This window comes from Salmo trutta, chromosome 8, assembly GCF_901001165.1.
Source record: "Salmo trutta chromosome 8, fSalTru1.1, whole genome shotgun sequence".
NCBI classification, from domain to species: domain Eukaryota; kingdom Metazoa; phylum Chordata; class Actinopteri; order Salmoniformes; family Salmonidae; genus Salmo; species Salmo trutta.
In genome coordinates this window covers 36,311,175-36,328,446 of record NC_042964.1, presented here as the reverse complement: position 1 = coordinate 36,328,446, position 17,272 = coordinate 36,311,175, and the positions used below count along the sequence as shown (strand labels likewise).

Below are 17,272 nucleotides of genomic sequence, written 5' to 3'. Positions count from 1 at the left end.
TTCCTAGAGCTAGACGCCCAGCCAAACTGAGCAATCGGGGGAGAAGGGCCATGGTCAGAGAGGTGACCTAGAACCCGATGGTCACTCTGACAGAGCTCTAGAGTTCCTCTGTGGAGATGGGAGAACCTTCCAGAAGGACAACCATCTCTGCAGCACTCCACCAATCAAGCCTTTATGGTAGTGGCCAGACGGAAGCCACTCCTCAGTAAAAGGCACATGACAGCCCACTTGGAGTTTGCCAAAATGCACCTAAAGGACTCTCAGACCATGAAAAACAAGATTCTCTGGTGTGATGAAACGAAGATTGAACTCTTTGGCCTGAATGCCAAGCATCACATCTGGAGGAAACCTGGCACCATCCCTACGGTGAACCATGGTGGTTGCAGCATCATGCTGTGGGGATGTTTTTCAGCGGCAGGGACTGGGAGACTAGACAGGATCGAGGCAAAGATGAACAGAGCAAAATACAGAGAAATCAGGACCTCAGACTGGGGCGCAGGTTCACTTTTCAAGAGGACAATGACCCTAAACACACAGCCAAGACAATGCAGGAGTGGCTTCAGGACAAGACTCAAAGTCCTTGACGTATCAGGTTTGAAGTTTATTACGGCAACAGGGCCGGCAAACAACAGGTCAAGGCAGGCAGGGGTCGATAACCAGAATAGTGGGGGAAAGGTACAGGACGGCAGGCAGGCTCAGGGTCGGGTCAGGCAGAGGTTGGTAATCCAGAGGTGGGGCAAAGGTACAGGTCGGCAGGCAGGCTCAGGGGCAGGCAGAGTGTTCAAAACCAGGAGGGCGAGAAAAAGAGAGACTGGGGAGAAGCAGGAGCTGAGACGAAAAAACGCTGGTTGACTTGACAAACAAGACAAACTGGCAACAGACAAACAGAGAACACAAGGTATAAATATACAGGGGATAATGGGGAATATGGGCGACACCTGGAGGGGGGTGGAGACAATCACAAATACAGGTGAAACAGATCAGGGTGTGAAAATGAGTGGCCCAGCCAGAGCCCGGATTTGAACTTGATTGAACATCTCTGGAGAGACCTGAAACTAGCTGTGCAGCAACGCTCCCCATCCAACCTGACAGAACTTGAGAGGATCTGCAGAGAAGAATGGGAGAAACTCCCCAAATACAGGTGTGCCAAGCTTGTATATTTTAATTTGATCTTATCTTTAACTCCGCATTGTTGGAAAAGGACCCGTAGGATAGAATTTCACAGTTAGTCTATCCGTTATCAACGAAGTATGTGACAAATACATTTTGATTGAGTAAGTAGCTTATCTTTGGTAGCGCACGAGCATCTCGCCTTGTTCTCTCTGACAGTCAAACAAACGAGTGAGATCTAGATTTTTTTCATGAAAGTAGCGCAAAGTAATAATGTGTTACTTTGTTAAATGTATTACCATATATTACTTTTCCGAAGTATAGCCAGGTGTACACCGCACGATCTATCTGTCCTAAACATGTTTTGAGATGGGAGACAAAATCCCCATGTTGCTGCCTACTCGCGGCGCACGGCCGTCACCGACGCTCATTTAACGTGAGCAGGTCAAAGACGCAATCTGAGGGCTACCGATCTAGTCTTTGAGCAGTCCCGGACGTCCCGATATTTTCAAACACGTTTGATTTTATCGGCACAAAATCTGCAATGCTCCTGTAACGTGAGATGGGCAACGCCAATTTTTAAGAATGGTGATCAGCAAGCCAATGAGAGCTCCCCAGAGAAGAAGCCAGTGAGGTGATGACGTTGTTTCACATCACCCAGAATGTGTAGACTCTTGAGCAAGAGCCATGACTACTACTAGAATGCGTTTGTATATGCCTTTAACCAAAGCCAAAGTGTCAAATCGTTACAGCTCTAATGTTCACAAGCAATGTTATTCAAAATGTTGGCTAGACATTTCAACTCTGTATGGCAACCGTGAATGTGTGACTGAAAACGTTTATGAGGCTGCTTTGAGCCACAGCTCGTTGTAGCCACGTTAAATCACATCATTGTTTTTGCGAGACAGCGTGGTATCGACAATCCTCATGACCAAGTGAAGATTCTTGTAGTGTGTGACCCCCGTCTCTGCCACATCGTTTAGTGTGCGCACCACTACGTTGGCAACACCAAAGAAAATACAAGACAGACAGTCGTTTAATGTGAGAGGTGATGTTAGGATTTTGAAAGTCGTGTAGTGTCCACCCAGCAGAACTCACACATACAGACAGACAAGTGAAGCATTAAAAGCGTGCGTTTACCTCAACCTCTTTCCGTGAATATTGAGGATACTGCTTTTCATGGTTCTCATGGGTATGAATTCATCGTAGTGAACCTGGGGCACACAGTATCAGATTTAGGGAATTAATTCAGGTGATGTGTGTTTCTTGTAGCTGAGTGTGTGTTTTTGTGTTGTTGCCTTGTGTTTGTTTTCTTTGACAAGTGATTGTTTACTTTTTTGTGTGTGCATGTGTTTGTCCTTTTCAGTCGGTTAGCTTAGTCTGCTTTTGATGTATGCAGGGGTTTGCTTTGGCTTCATTACCTGTTTGAGCTGGACCCCCTCTGCATAGTTCATGACAGTGAAGTACTTCTGGTAGTCATCAAAGTGGTCCAGAAAGAAAGGCCTGTGTAGAACAGAGATGAGACCAGGGGCGTATAAACACAACTCCAACACCATCATTAAGTTTGCTGACGACACAACAGTGGTAGGCCTGATCACCAACAACGATGAGACGGTTTATAGAGAGGAGGAGGTCAGAGAACTGGCAGTGTGGTGCCAGGATGACAACCTCTCCCTCAATGTGAGCAAGACAAAGGAGCTGATTGTGGACTACAGGAAAAGGCGGGTTGAACAGGCTCCCATTAACATCGACGGGGCTGTAGAGGAGCGGGGCGAGAGTTTCATGTTCCTTGGTGTCCACATCACCAACAAACGATCATGGTCCAAACACACCAAGACAGATATGATGAGGACACAACAAAACCTTTTCCCCCCTCAGTAGACTGAAAAGATTTGGCAATGGTCCCCAGATCCTCAAAAAGTTCTACAGCTGCACCATCGAGAGCATCCTGACCGGCTGCATCACTGCCTGGTATGGCAACTGCTCGGGATCTGACCGTAAGGCGCTACAGAGGGTAGTGCGTACGGCCCAGTACATCTGTGGGGCCTAGCTTCCTGCCATCTAGGACCTATATAATAGGCGGTGTCAGAGGAAAGCCCATAAAATTGTCAGAGACTCCAGTCACCCAAGTCAAAGACTGTTTTCTCTGCTACCGCACGGTAAGTGGTACCGGAGAGCCAAGTCTAAGACCAAAAGGCTCCTTAACAGCTTAATCAAATAGCTACCGGACTATTTACATTGACCCCCCCCCCCCCCCACCATTTGTTTTGTACACTGCTGATATGCACTGTTTATTATCTATGTAAACACACTTCACCCCTACCTACATGTACAAATGACCTCAACTAACCTGTACCCCTGCACACTGACTCAGTACCGGTACCCTTTATATATAGCCTCGTTTTTATTATTTTATTGTGTTACAGTGGCAAGAAAAGTATGTGAACCCTTTGGAATTACCTGGATTTCTGCATAAATTTGTCATCAAATTTGATCTGATCTTCATTTAAGTCACACCAAAAGGCAAACAGTGTGCTTAAACTAATAACACACAAATGATTGTGTTTTCTTGTCTATGTTGAATATATATAAACATTCAAAGTGTAGGTTGGAAAAAGTATGTGAACGCTATGCTAACGACTTCTCCAAAAGCTAATTGGAGTCAGGAGTCAGCTAAGCTGGAGTCCAATCAATGAGATGAGATTGGAGAGCACAGCGCAGAATGCTCATTGAGGTTAAGAAAAATCCTAGAGTGTCAGCTAAAGACTTACAGAAATCTCTGGAACATGGTAACATCATTGTTGACGAGTCTACGACACGTAAAACACTAAACAAGAATGGTGTTCGTGGATGGACATCGTGGAAGAAGCCACTGCTGTCCAAAAAAAACATTGCTGCACATCTGAAGTTCGCAAAAGTGCACCTGGATGCAAAATATTCTGTGGACAGATGAAACTAAAGTTGAGTTATTTGGAATGAAAACACAACACCATGTGTGGAGAAAAAGGTACAGCACACCAACATCAAAACCTCATCCCAACTGTAAAGTATGGTGGCGGGAGCATCATGGTTTGGGGCTGCTTTGCTGCCTCAGGGCCTGGACTGCTTGCTATCATTGACGGAAAAATGAATTCCCAAGTTTATCAAGACATTTTGCAGGAGAATGTTAGGATCTGTCCTCCAATTGAAGCTCAACAGAAGTTGGGTGATGCAACAGGACAACAAAAATACAGAAGTAAATCAACAACAGAATGGCTTCAACAGAAGAAAATACGCCTTCTGGAGGGCCCAGTCAGAGTCCTGACCGCAACCCGATTGAGATGCTGTGGCATGACCTCAAGAGAGCAGTTCACACCAGACAATCCAAGAATATTGCTGAACTGAAACAATTTTGTAAAGAGGAATGGCCCAAAATTCCTCCAGACCGTTGTGCAGGTCTGATCCGCAACTACAGAAAATGTTTGGTTGAGGTTATTGCTGCCAAAGGAGGGTCAATCAGTTGTTAAATCCAAGGGTCCACATACTTTTCCCACCCTGCACTGTGAATGTTTACACGGTGTGTTCAATAAAGACATTAAACATATAATTGTTTGTGTGTTATTAGTTTAAGCAGACTGTGTTTGTCTATTGTTGTGACCTAGATGACGATCAGATCAAATCTTATGACCAATTTATGCAGAAATTCAAGTTATTTTCTTGTACTCTATTTATTACTTTAGTTTATTTGGTAAATATTTTCTTAACTGTCCTCACCCATTCTAACAGAAGAGCTACAAACAGGGAGGATCTATACGCAGTCTTGTGAGTGGAGCATGTCGATAGAAAGGGGGAACTGTGGTTAGCAAGGGAGCTGGTTTCACTTCTCAAATGTTCTAGCTAAGATAGTTATACTCCTGCTTCCTAAGCTCATGTCTCACAGCCCTTTCTTCTGTTTCCAGGCCCACCCCTCCGCCCCATGTCATCGATGGCCACCCGGCATACACGGTGAGACACCTCCCGCATGTTCGACCGCGGGGCAGGGGTTTCCAACACCTGGTTGACTGGGAGGGTTATGGCCCGGAGAAGAGGTGCTGGGTCCCCGCTAGAGACATCCTGGACCCAGCCCTCATCGCCGACTTCCACCGCCAGCACCCCGGTCAACCAGGTATGCACCCAGGTAGGACGCCAGGTGACACCCCTAGAGGGGGGGGGGGGGTACTGTCACACCCTGATCTGTTTCACCTGTCCTTGTGCTTGTCTCGACCCCCCTCCTGGTGTCGCTCATCTTCCCCACTTATCCCCTGGGTATTTATGCCTGTGTTTTTTGTCTGTCTATGCCAGTTGGTCTTGTTTGCCAAGTCAACCAGCGTTTTTCTCTCAGCTCCTGTTTTCCCCAGTCTCTCTTTTTCTCGTCCTCCTGGTTTTGACCCTTGCCTGTCCTGACTCTGAGCCCGCCTGCCTGCCCCTGACCTCGAGGGGTACCACATTGATCTGGTACTGGTACTCCCTGTATGTAGCTCCACATTGATCTGGTACTGGTACTCCCTGTATGTAGCTCCACATTGATCTGGTACTGGTACTCCCTGTATATAGCTCCACATTGATCTGGTACTGGTACTCCCTGTATATGGCTCCACATTGATCTGGTACTGGTACTCCCTGTATATAGCTCCACATTGATCTGGTACTGGTACTCCCTGTATATAGCTCCACATTGATCTGGTACTGGTACTCCCTGTATGTAGCTCCACATTGATCTGGTACTGGTACTCCCTGTATGTAGCTCCACATTGATCTGGTACTGATACTCCCTGTATATAGCTCCACATTGATCTGGTACTGGTACTCCCTGTATGTAGCTCCACATTGATCTGGTACTGGTACTCCCTGTATATAGCTCCACATTGATCTGGTACTGGTACTCCCTGTATATAGCTCCACATTGATCTGGTACTGGTACTCCCTGTATGTAGCTCCACATTGATCTGGTACTGGTACTCCCTGTATATAGCTCCACATTGATCTGGTACTGGTACTCCCTGTATATAGCTCCACATTGATCTGGTACTGGTACTCCCTGTATGTAGCTCCACATTGATCTGGTACTGGTACTCCCTGTATATAGCTCCACATTGATCTGGTACTCCCTGTATGTAGCTCCACATTGATCTGGTACTGGTACTCCCTGTATGTAGCTCCACATTGATCTGGTACTGGTACTCCCTGTATATAGCTCCACATTGATCTGGTACTGGTACTCCCTGTATGTAGCTCCACATTGATCTGGTACTGGTACTCCCTGTATGTAGCTCCACATTGATCTGGTACTGGTACTCCCTGTATGTAGCTCCACATTGATCTGGTACTGGTACTCCCTGTATATAGCTCCACATTGATCTGGTACTGGTACTCCCTGTATGTAGCTCCACATTGATCTGGTACTGGTACTCCCTGTATGTAGCTCCACATTGATCTCGTACTGGTACTCCCTGTATATAGCTCCACATTGATCTGGTACTGGTACTCCCTGTATATGGCTCCACATTGATCTGGTACTGGTACTCCCTGTATATAGCTCCACATTGATCTGGTACTGGTACTCCCTGTATATAGCTCCACATTGATCTGGTACTGGTACTCCCTGTATGTAGCTCCACATTGATCTGGTACTGGTACTCCCTGTATGTAGCTCCACATTGATCTGGTACTGATACTCCCTGTATATAGCTCCACATTGATCTGGTACTGGTACTCCCTGTATGTAGCTCCACATTGATCTGGTACTGGTACTCCCTGTATATAGCTCCACATTGATCTGGTACTGGTACTCCCTGTATATAGCTCCACATTGATCTGGTACTGGTACTCCCTGTATATAGCTCCACATTGATCTGGTACTGGTACTCCCTGTATATAGCTCCACATTGATCTGGTACTGGTACTCCCTGTATGTAGCTCCACATTGATCTGGTACTGGTACTCCCTGTATGTAGCTCCTCATTGATCTGGTACTGGTACTCCCTGTATGTAGCTCCACATTGATCTGGTACTGGTACTCCCTGTATGTAGCTCCATTCGTGTGTATATTGTGTTAGTTAGCATTTCATTTAGTATTTTAATTTTTTACTCCACATCGTTGGGAAAGGTTCGTAAACAAGCAGTTCCCTGTAAAGTCGACACCAGTTGTATTCGGCACGTGATAAATAAAATGGGATTTATTGGTTTCCTATGAAAAGAAAGAAACCCAGAATAGACCAGTATTTTTTGGTGAACGCCAGCATGACTGGAACTTGTACAAACAAGTGTTGCAAGGATGCTCCACTTTCTGCAGCAGTTGATGGGAAGCGTGTGTGTGTTTGTGTCTAACCTGTTGGCGAAGCGCAGCCAGAAAACGTTGTAGGCGTAGAGGCTGAACTGAGCGCAGCAGCAGTATGTAGCAGATATCAAACTTCACCATCCCCACCTCCTTCGTCTCAAACAGCACCGGATCCTCCAGGTACTTACACACCACCTGGGAGACACACACACACACACATGCACGTATGTATGCACCCTTTTTCAACAAATAGGCCTAGTCAACGCACTTCTTCATTTATCAAGCTGATCTAACTGCTGTGTTCATTGTGTTCACTTCATAATGTGATGTTTTGACTGGATGTGTATAGGCATTATGGTGCTCTCTGAGTCTGTTGCCTTTGGCTGACATTGGTGGTGGAAATTCTAACCAAAAGAAGAGAGAGACTGTTGATTATTTTTGCAAAAATGGAGCAATTCAACAATCACTCAAATAGTTCAGAGTTGAAAAGCCCAATGAACAGAGCTGACTCTCTCCTTTTACAGAAAGTACATACTCTTATCTGTGTGACAGTTAGCATATGTGCAGAAACAGGGCCGGGGAACAGAGTTGTAAAAAGTAATTTAGCTCATTTGTGCAGATCAAGATAGCTAATATCGCCACCATTCTCTGTTCCTCCCTGCAATTCCAACATAGCTAAATTCCTGCAGATTGTAAACACAGAGGTCACATATTGCAGTCGCACCCAAATGGCTCATAAATCTGTATGCTCAGATTGATGACTAAGTCAGACAAGACAAGTTTGTATCAGTAAAAAATACTATCAAATAACAATGGACAATTATTCAAGAAAAAAACAGCATAGTATGTAATTAAGTAATTTCCTCCACACACACACCAGTGTCTAAAGCCATGGTTCACCTCACCAGGGCCCATATCTTATGACTGCCTGTCCCTAATGTGACAAACATCAACAGCACTGAGGGGTGTGATAGATTTCTTTGATATTAATAGTTAACAAAAATAGGAAGACATTTCTGTTCTGTATAATTCTATGCTTCTGTAAAGAAATGGTATCCACTCTAGCTTCCAGCGAGTAAGTCTGGGTGTATGGTCAAGGAAAATGGGTTTTGCTAGAGATAGTTTGAGCTGACAATGACTTGGGGATAAAAACCTAAAGCTGGCATTCCATTGACATGATGTGGTGTGTGTGTGACCCGAGATAGAGAGAGCCTGGAGGAGTTTAGAACAATATCTCATTGTCTCTTCTTCCTGGCATCTGGGAAACTATGCCGGGTCGGGGTTAAAACATCCTGTGCAGATAACCAGGAGATGGTATTCAAGTATACAACCACTTTGTTATGGCAAGCCTAAAGATCAGGAGTAAAAATGTGCTTAAGAAGTCAGTGTTTAATATGATTTTTGAATGACTACCTTATCGCTGATAGTCCTCGCAGTGGCAGACCACGTGTAACAACTCCTGCACAGGATCGATACATGCGAACATCACAGTTGCGGGACAGGTACAGGATGGCAACAACAACTACCCAAGTTTCACCGGGAACGCACAATCCCTCCATCAGTGCTCAGACTGTCCGCAATAGGCTGAGAGAGGCTGGACTGAGGGCTGGTAGGCCTGTTGTAAGGCAGGTCCTCACCAGACATCATCGGCAACAATGTCGCCTATGGGCACAAACCCACCGTCGCTGGACCAGACTGGCAAAAAGTGCTCTTGGCTGACGAGTCGCGGTTGTGTCTCACCAGGGGTGATGGTTGGATTCGCGTTTATGGTCGAAGGAATGAGCGTTACACCGAGGCCTGTACTCTGGAGCGGGATCGATTTGGAGGTGGAGGGTTCATCATGGTCTGGGGTGGTGTGTCACAGCATCATCGGACTGAGCTTGTTGTCATTGCAGGCAATCTCAACGCTGTGCGTTACAGGGAAGACATCCTCCTCCCTCATGTGGTACCCTTCCTGCAGGCTCATCCTGACATGTCCCTCCAGCATGACAATGCCAACAGCCATACTGCTCATTCTGTGCGTGATTTCCTGCAAGACAGGAATGTCAGTGTACTGCCATGGCCAGCGAAGAGCCCGGATCTCAATCCCATTGAACACGTCTGATACCTTTTGGATCGGAGGGTGAGGGCTAGGACCATTCCCCCCAGAAATGTAATGGAGCCTGCAGGTGTCATGGTGGAAGAGTGGGGTAACATCTCACAGCAAGAACTGGCAAATCTGGTGCAGTCCACGAGGAGGAGATGCACTGCAGTACTTAATGCAGCTGGTGGCCACACCAGATATTGACTGTTACTTTTGATTTTGACCCACCCCTTTGTTTACTGACACATTATTCCATTTCTGTCAGTCACATGTCTGTGGAACTTGTTCTGTTTATGTCTCAGTTGTTGAATCTTGTTATGTTCATATAAATATTTACACATGTTAAGCTTGTTGAAAATAAACGCAGTTGACAGTGAGAGGACGTTTCTTTTTTGCTGAGTTTACAATTATCTGTAAGGTCCCTCAGTCGAGCAGTGAATTTCAAAGCACAGATTTAACCAAAGACCAGGTAGGTTTTCCAACACCTCGCAAAAAAGGGCACCTATTGGTAGAACACAAAAAATGTAAAAAGCAGACACTGAGTATCCATATGAGCATGGTTTAGTTATTGATTACACTTTGGATGGGGTATGAATACACCCAGTTACAACAAAGATACAGGCGTCCTTTCTAACTCAGTTGCCGGAGAGGAAGGGAACCACTCAGGGATTTCACTATGAGGCCAATGATGACTTTAAAAGGAAGCATGTACAGAATAAAAGTCTGGTCTCTCTGTTGGCAATAAAGGGGGGTAGTGAGGGGTTAACGGCTTTGATCAATGAACTTCTGGCCTGAGGCCATCTGGAACGGGTCTCAAAGGGGTTAATAAGTATCAAAAGTAAATATAATTCCTGAAATATACTTAAGTTCCATCGTTCTACCCTCTCCTTTCTGGGCTATGTCATCGCTGAAGGACATGTCCAGATGGACCCGGAAAAGGTGAAAGCGGTAGTGGATTGGACCCAACCTAGGTCCAGGGTGGAGCTACAATGTTTCCTGGGGTTTGCCAATTTCTACCACCGTTTCATTCGAGGCTACAGCACCCTGGCGGCCCCCTCTCTGTGCACTCACCTCTCCCAAGGTACCGTTCACATGGTCCCCAGCTATTGACAGATCCTTTGTGGACCTGAAGCATCGGTTCACTACAGCCCCCATCCTCGTCCATCCATCAGTTTGTGGTTGAGGTCGATGCTTCTGACGTTGGAGTGGGGGCTATCCTGTCCCAGCAATCCGCCCAGGACCAAAATCTCCATCTCTGTGCTCCCTGTCCCATCGTCTCAACTCTGCAGAAAGAAACTACGACGTGGGTAACCGAGAACTCCTGGTGGTCAAGATGGCACTGGAGGAGTGGAGACATTGGCTGGAAGAAGCAGAACTTCCGTTTCTGGTTTGGACGACCACAAGAATTTGGAATATCTCCGCACAGCCAAGCGCCTTAACTCCAGACAGGCCCGGTGGGCTCTGTTATTCACCAGGTCCAACTTCACTATTTCCTATCGCCCAGGGTCCAAGAATGTTAAATCTGACGCCCTCTCTCGCCTATACAGTCCCGCTGCCACATCCTCTGACTCTGAGACCATCCTCCCTACCTCATGCCTTGCGGCTTCTGTGGGCTGGGGTATTGAGACCTTGGTTCGCAAGGCACAATGTTCCAAGCCTGCCCCTGGAGGGGGCTTGGCTAACCGATTGTTCATCCCTAATTCAGTCCGGTCCCGGGTCCTGGAATGGGCTCATTCCTCCAGGCTTACCTGTCATCTAGGTTCCCGTCGAACCCTGGCATTCCTCCGACAACGTTTCTGGTGGCCCACAATGGTTCCTGACGCCTCTGCCTTCATCGCCGCATGCGCCGTTTGTGCTCAGAATAAGACTCCGCAGCAAGCCCCTGTCCAGCCTCCATCAGCCACTACCTGTCCCTCATCGTTCCTGGTCCCATATCTCCCTGGACTTTGTCAGTGGGCTCCCTCCATCTGATGGAAACACTGTCATTCTGACAATAGTGGAATGGTTTTTCATTTCATCCCTCTCCCCAAACTACTCTCTGCCAAAGAGACGGCCCAGCTTATGGTGCAGTCCTCCGGATTCCATCCCCAATCCAACGGCCAGTCGGAGCGAGCAAACAAAGACCTGGAAACAACCTTAAGATGCCTCGTCTCGACCAACCCCACTACCTTGAGCCGACAACTGGTCTAGGTGGAGTATGCCCAGAACACTCTTCCCTGTTCGGCCACGGGACTCTCCCCTTTCGAGTGCTCCATGGGGTATCAGCCTCCGCTCTTCCCGGACCCAGGAAGAGTAGCTGCTGCTTTGGCAGCTAATGGGGAGCCATAATAAATAAATACAAATACCCTCGGCTCAGATGTTCGTCCGTCTCTGTCGGTGTACCTGGAGAAGAGCCCGGGTGGCGCTTCTCAAGACCAACTCCAGGTATCGTCAACAAGCAGAATGCCGCCAGACTCCAGCTCCTCGCTATCTCATTGGGTAGAGGGTATGGCTATCCACACGGGACCTGCCTCTTCGGGTGGAGTCCCACAAACTTTCCCCCCATTTCATTGGCCCTTTCCCCATCTCTAGAGTCCTTAGTTCCACTGCTGTTCATCTTTCGTTACCCCGTACACTCCGTATTCACCCTACGTTCCATGTGTCTAGGATTAAGCTCATGTCTCACAGCCCTTTCTTCTGTTTCCAGGCCCACCCCTCCGCCCCATGTCATCGATGGCCACCCGGCATACACGGTGAGACACCTCCCGCATGTTCGACCGCGGGGCAGGGGTTTCCAACACCTGGTTGACTGGGAGGGTTATGGCCCGGAGGAGAGGTGCTGGGTCCCCGCTAGAGACATCCTGGACCCAGCCCTCATCGCCGACTTCCACCGCCAGCACCCCGGTCAACCAGGTATGCACCCAGGTAGGACGCCAGGTGGCACCCCTAGAGAGGGGGGGGGGGGTACTGTCACACCCTGATCTGTTTCACCTGTCCTTGTGCTTGTCTCGACCCCCCTCCAGGTGTCGCTCATCTTCCCCACTTATCCCCTGGGTATTTATGCCTGTGTTTTTTGTCTGTCTATGCCAGTTGGTCTTGTTTGCCAAGTCAACCAGCGTTTTTCTCTCAGCTCCTGTTTTCCCCAGTCTCTCTTTTTCTCGTCCTCCTGGTTTTGACCCTTGCCTGTCCTGACTCTGAGCCCGCCTGCCTGCCCCTGACCTCGAGGGGTACCGTTATGAACGCTTGCCTGTCCCCGACCTGCCTTTTGTCTATACCTTGGATTATAATAAATACCAGAGCTCAAACCATCTGCCTCCTGTGTCTGCATCTGGGTCTCGCCTTGTGTTGTGATAACATTATAGATGTCTATGTTTGGGCCACATTAGAATGTCACATTAGTATGTCAAATTTGTAATTTGACCTACCTTGATTAGACTATAGTTTAATGAAAACATAGATTATATAAACTCAATCATGATTGGCTTGATTAAGTTACCAGTTTTAGATGTGGACACTCTATTAAGACACGTTTTACATTCATAACATGTGTAGAGTAAACTGCCACAGGATATTCTCTGTGTTAAACGAGGAAAAACCTCATTTCAATTTGTTAGGTTCTTATTTTTTCAGAGTAAATAACTCACGGACACTAGAGAAGCTTAACCAAGGTTAATTCTTCCCAAAGAGTCGATACAGCTGTAATTCAGACAAAAACATTTTCTCACCATCTCAAGTATATATACCCCACTTTGGACAATCCTCCTTCTCTCCAATCCGTACATTTTACGGTTCGACAGGAAGAGGGTAATAGGATAATAAACCCATATTACTCCCTTCAGGGGATCTGACCTGACCTCCTGACCTCAACCCCTCCTTTCTCTAATCCACAGATGTCCATCCGCTTCCCCTATAGCTGTCCTGTGATCTCCTCCAGTCCACCCAGCACATTCCAAGGCCATCTGTCCTTCTACAGAGACCCATTACCTTCTGACATAAATCCCAGTCTCTTTCACTCCTTATATTCTAGGCTTCTGATCTATCATGTATTTAATATCGCAATGTTCAAAGTTTAGCCCGAATCCAAACAATTTGTATGGAAAGATTTTTAAAATAGTTAAATCTGTGCTTAGTCTGCTCAATTGTAAGGTTTAATTTATACCGAAGATAATACTCACCAGAGGGCTAAATAGTCTTGCAAAATGTTGTCAGCAACCAGGACTTAAAGTAAACACAGCTTTAGGGAGTGGTAATATGGTGGCCAATAGTGGTTGTAATTGAGATCAGTGTTGGGGTGATCTTAGCGCATATTGATTGTTTAATGAGAGATCACCTCATGTTGAGACGGTGCTCAATGTTGGTTGCAATTGACCCAATGTTTTCAGTTTTCACTTCCACAGAGAGTACAACAATATACAGTACATACTGTGGCAACATTGAAAACCCTTATTACACACAGTGTGGCAGACGGCAGGGAGAGGTGAGGGGAGTGGTTATTGAGGGGAGATATCTGGCAGTTCGCTGGTTCCACCCCCGAGCCTTATATGGACTTCCTGCCCCAACGAGGCGAAGCTGTAGTTCGTTAAACCAGGGAGTGCTTGGGGATAAAGGAGGGAGCAGCCTGCACAAAGGGGCAGAGGAGGAGTGAAGCAATAGCAATAGCAATAGCAATAGCAATAGCAATAGCAATAGCAATAGCAATAGCAATAGCAATAGCAATAGCAATAGCAATAGCAATAGCAATAGCAATAGCAATAGCAATAGCAATAGCAATAGCAATAGCGGTGTGATTACCCATTGTGACCTTCTGTACCGGACTGGATTGGCTAAGGACCCGAGTGTAAGGATTACCCCTGGAAAACGGAACGGACAACGAGAACGGCTTGTGGACTGTGAGGTGATTGGTGCATTTCCCCCTCTTCCGCAGTGTACCAAAACCCTTAATAAACTTCCCATTTGCGTTCTATTTGTGCTACTGTTGCCTGTTTTGTTATTGAACTTGGTGGCGTGGAAACCCCACACCCTTGAGCCTACTACAACAGTTTCCATAATGATGAGGCACCACAATAGGATTTTAACAGTTACAGTATATTTAAACACAGAATGTCACATCATAAAAAACATTCTTGTGCTTTGTTATTAAAACAAGGGCCAACTGAGCAATAACAACAGTAAAGGAACAAGTAGGCAGAGGTTTTCAGTGTTACACATACAGTACCAGTCAAAAGTTTGGACACACCTACTCATTCAGGGGTTTTTCTTTATTTCTACTATTTTCTACATTGTAGAATAATAGTGAAGACATCAAAACTATGAAATAACACATGGAATCATGTAGTATCATGTAGTAAGGAAGTGGATGGCTGCAAATTTTCTACTTTTAAACTCGGACAAAACAGAGATGCTTGTCCTAGGTCCCAAGAAACAAAGAGATCTTCTGTTGAATCTGACAATTAATCTGGATGGTTGTACAGTCGTCTCAAATAAAACTGTGAAGGACCTCGGCGTTACTCTGGACCCTGATCTCTCTTTTGAAGAACATATCAAGACTGCTTCAAGGACAGCTTTTTTCCATCTACGTAACATTGCAAAAATCAGAAACTTTCTGTCCAAAAATGACGCAGAAAAATTAATCCATGCTTTTGTTACTTCTAGGCTCGACTACTGCAATGCTCTACTTTCCGGCTACCCGGATAAAGCACTAAACAAACTTCAGTTAGTGCTAAATACGGCTGCTAGAATCCTGACTAGAACCAAAAAATTTGATCATATTACTCCAGTGCTAGCCTCCCTACACTGGCTTCCTGTTAAGGCAAGGGCTGATTTCAAGGTTTTACTGCTAACCTACAAAGCATTACATGGGCTTGCTCCTACCTATCTTTCCGATTTGGTCCTGCCGTACATACCTACACGTATGCTACGGTCACAAGACGCAGGCCTCCTAATTGTCCCTAGAATTTCTAAGCAAACGGCTGGAGGTAGGGCTTTCTCCTATAGAGCTCCATTTTTATGGAATGGTCTGCCTACCCATGTGAGAGACGCAGACTCAGTCTCAACCTTTAAGTCTTTAGTGAAGACTTATCTCTTCAGTAGGTCCTATGATTAAGTATAGTCTGGCCCAGGAGTGTGAAGGTGAACGGAAAGGCTGGAGCAACGAACCGCCCTTGCTGTCTCTGCCTTGTCGGTTCCCCTCTTCCCACTGGGATTCTCTGCCTCTAACCCTTTTACAGGGGCTGAGTCACTGACTTACTGGTGTTCTTCCATGCCGTCCATGGGAGGGGTGCGTCACTTGAGTAGGTTGAGCCACTGACGTGGTCTTCCTGTCTGGGTTGGCGCCCCCCCCTTGGGTTGTGCCGTGGCGGAGATCTTTGTGGGCTATACTCGGCCTTGTCTTCGGACGGTAAGTTGGTGGTTGTAGATATCCCTCTAGTGGTGTGGGGGCTGTGCTTTGGCAAAGTGGGTGGGGTTATATCCTGCCTGTTTGGCCCTGTCCGGGGGTATCATCGGATGGGGCCACAGTGTCTTCTGATCCCTCCTGTCTCAGCCTCCAGTATTTATGCTGCAGTAGTTTATGTGTCGGGGGGCTAGGGTCAGTCTGTTACATCTGGAGTATTCTCTTGTCTTATCCGGTGTCCTGTGTGAATGTAAATATGCTCTCTCTAATTCTCTCTTCTCTCTTTCTTTCTTTCTCTCGGAGGACCTGAGCCCTAGGACCATGCCTCAGGACTACCTGGCATGATGACTCCTTGCTGTCCCCAGTCCACCTGGCCATGCTGCTGCTCCAGTTTCAACTGTTCTGCCTGCGGCTACGGAACCCTGACCTGTTTCACCGGACGTGCTTGTTGCACCCTCGACAATTACTATGATTATTATTATTTGACCATGCTGGTCATTTACGAACATTTTAACATCTTGACCATGTTCTGTTATAATATCCACCCGGCACAGCCAGAAGAGGACTGGCCACCCCTCATAGCCTGGTTCCTCTCTAGGTTTCTTCCTAGGTTTTTGGCCTTTCTCAGGAGTTTTTCCTAGGGAGTTTTTCCCAGCCACCGTGCTTCTTTCACATGCATTGCTTGCTGTTTGGGGTTTTAGGCTGGGTTTCTGTACAGCACTTTGAGATTTCAGCTGATGTACGAAGGGCTATATAAATAAATTTGATTTGATTTGATTTTGATTTGATTTAAGCAAAAAGTGTTAAACAAATCAAAATATATGAAATATTTTAGATTCTTCAAAGTAGCCAACCTTTGCCTTGACAGCTTTGCAAACTCTTGGCATTCTCTCAACCAGCTTAATGAGGTAGTCACCTGGAATGCTTTTCCAACAGTCTTGAAGGAGTTCCCACATATGCTGAGCACTTGGCTGCTTTTCCTTCAATCTGTGGTCCATCTCATCCCAAACCATCTCAATTGAGTTGAGGTCATGTGATTGTGGAGGCCAGGTCATCTGATGCAGCACTCCATCACTCTCCTTCCTGGTCAAATAGCCCTTACACAGCCTGGAGGTGTGTTTTGGGTCATTGTCCTGTTGAAAAACAAATGATAGTCCCACTAAGCGCAAACCAGATGGGATGGTGTATCGCTGTAGAATGCTGTGGTAGCAATGCTGGTTAAGTGTGCCTTGAATTCTAAATAAAACACTGACAATGTCACCAGCAAAGCACTATCACACCTCCTCCTCCATGCTTCATGGTGGGAACCACATATGCAGAGATCATCTGTTCACCTATTCTGCGTCTCACAAAGACACAGCGGTTGGAACCAAAAATCTCAAATTTGGACTCATCCGATCGAAGGACAGATTTC

The 17,272-nt window shown here is 46.5% G+C and overlaps 1 long non-coding RNA gene across 1 annotated transcript; it reads left to right on the top strand.

The window, feature by feature from the left end:
* Positions 1-11,999: 11,999 nt before the first annotated feature.
* On the top strand, positions 12,000-14,430 carry LOC115198796 (uncharacterized). The gene is made up of 2 exons (XR_003879296.1): positions 12,000-12,220; positions 13,358-14,430. It is a non-coding gene; the product is annotated as an uncharacterized LOC115198796 (long non-coding RNA).
* The last annotated feature ends 2,842 nt before the right edge of the window (positions 14,431-17,272 follow it).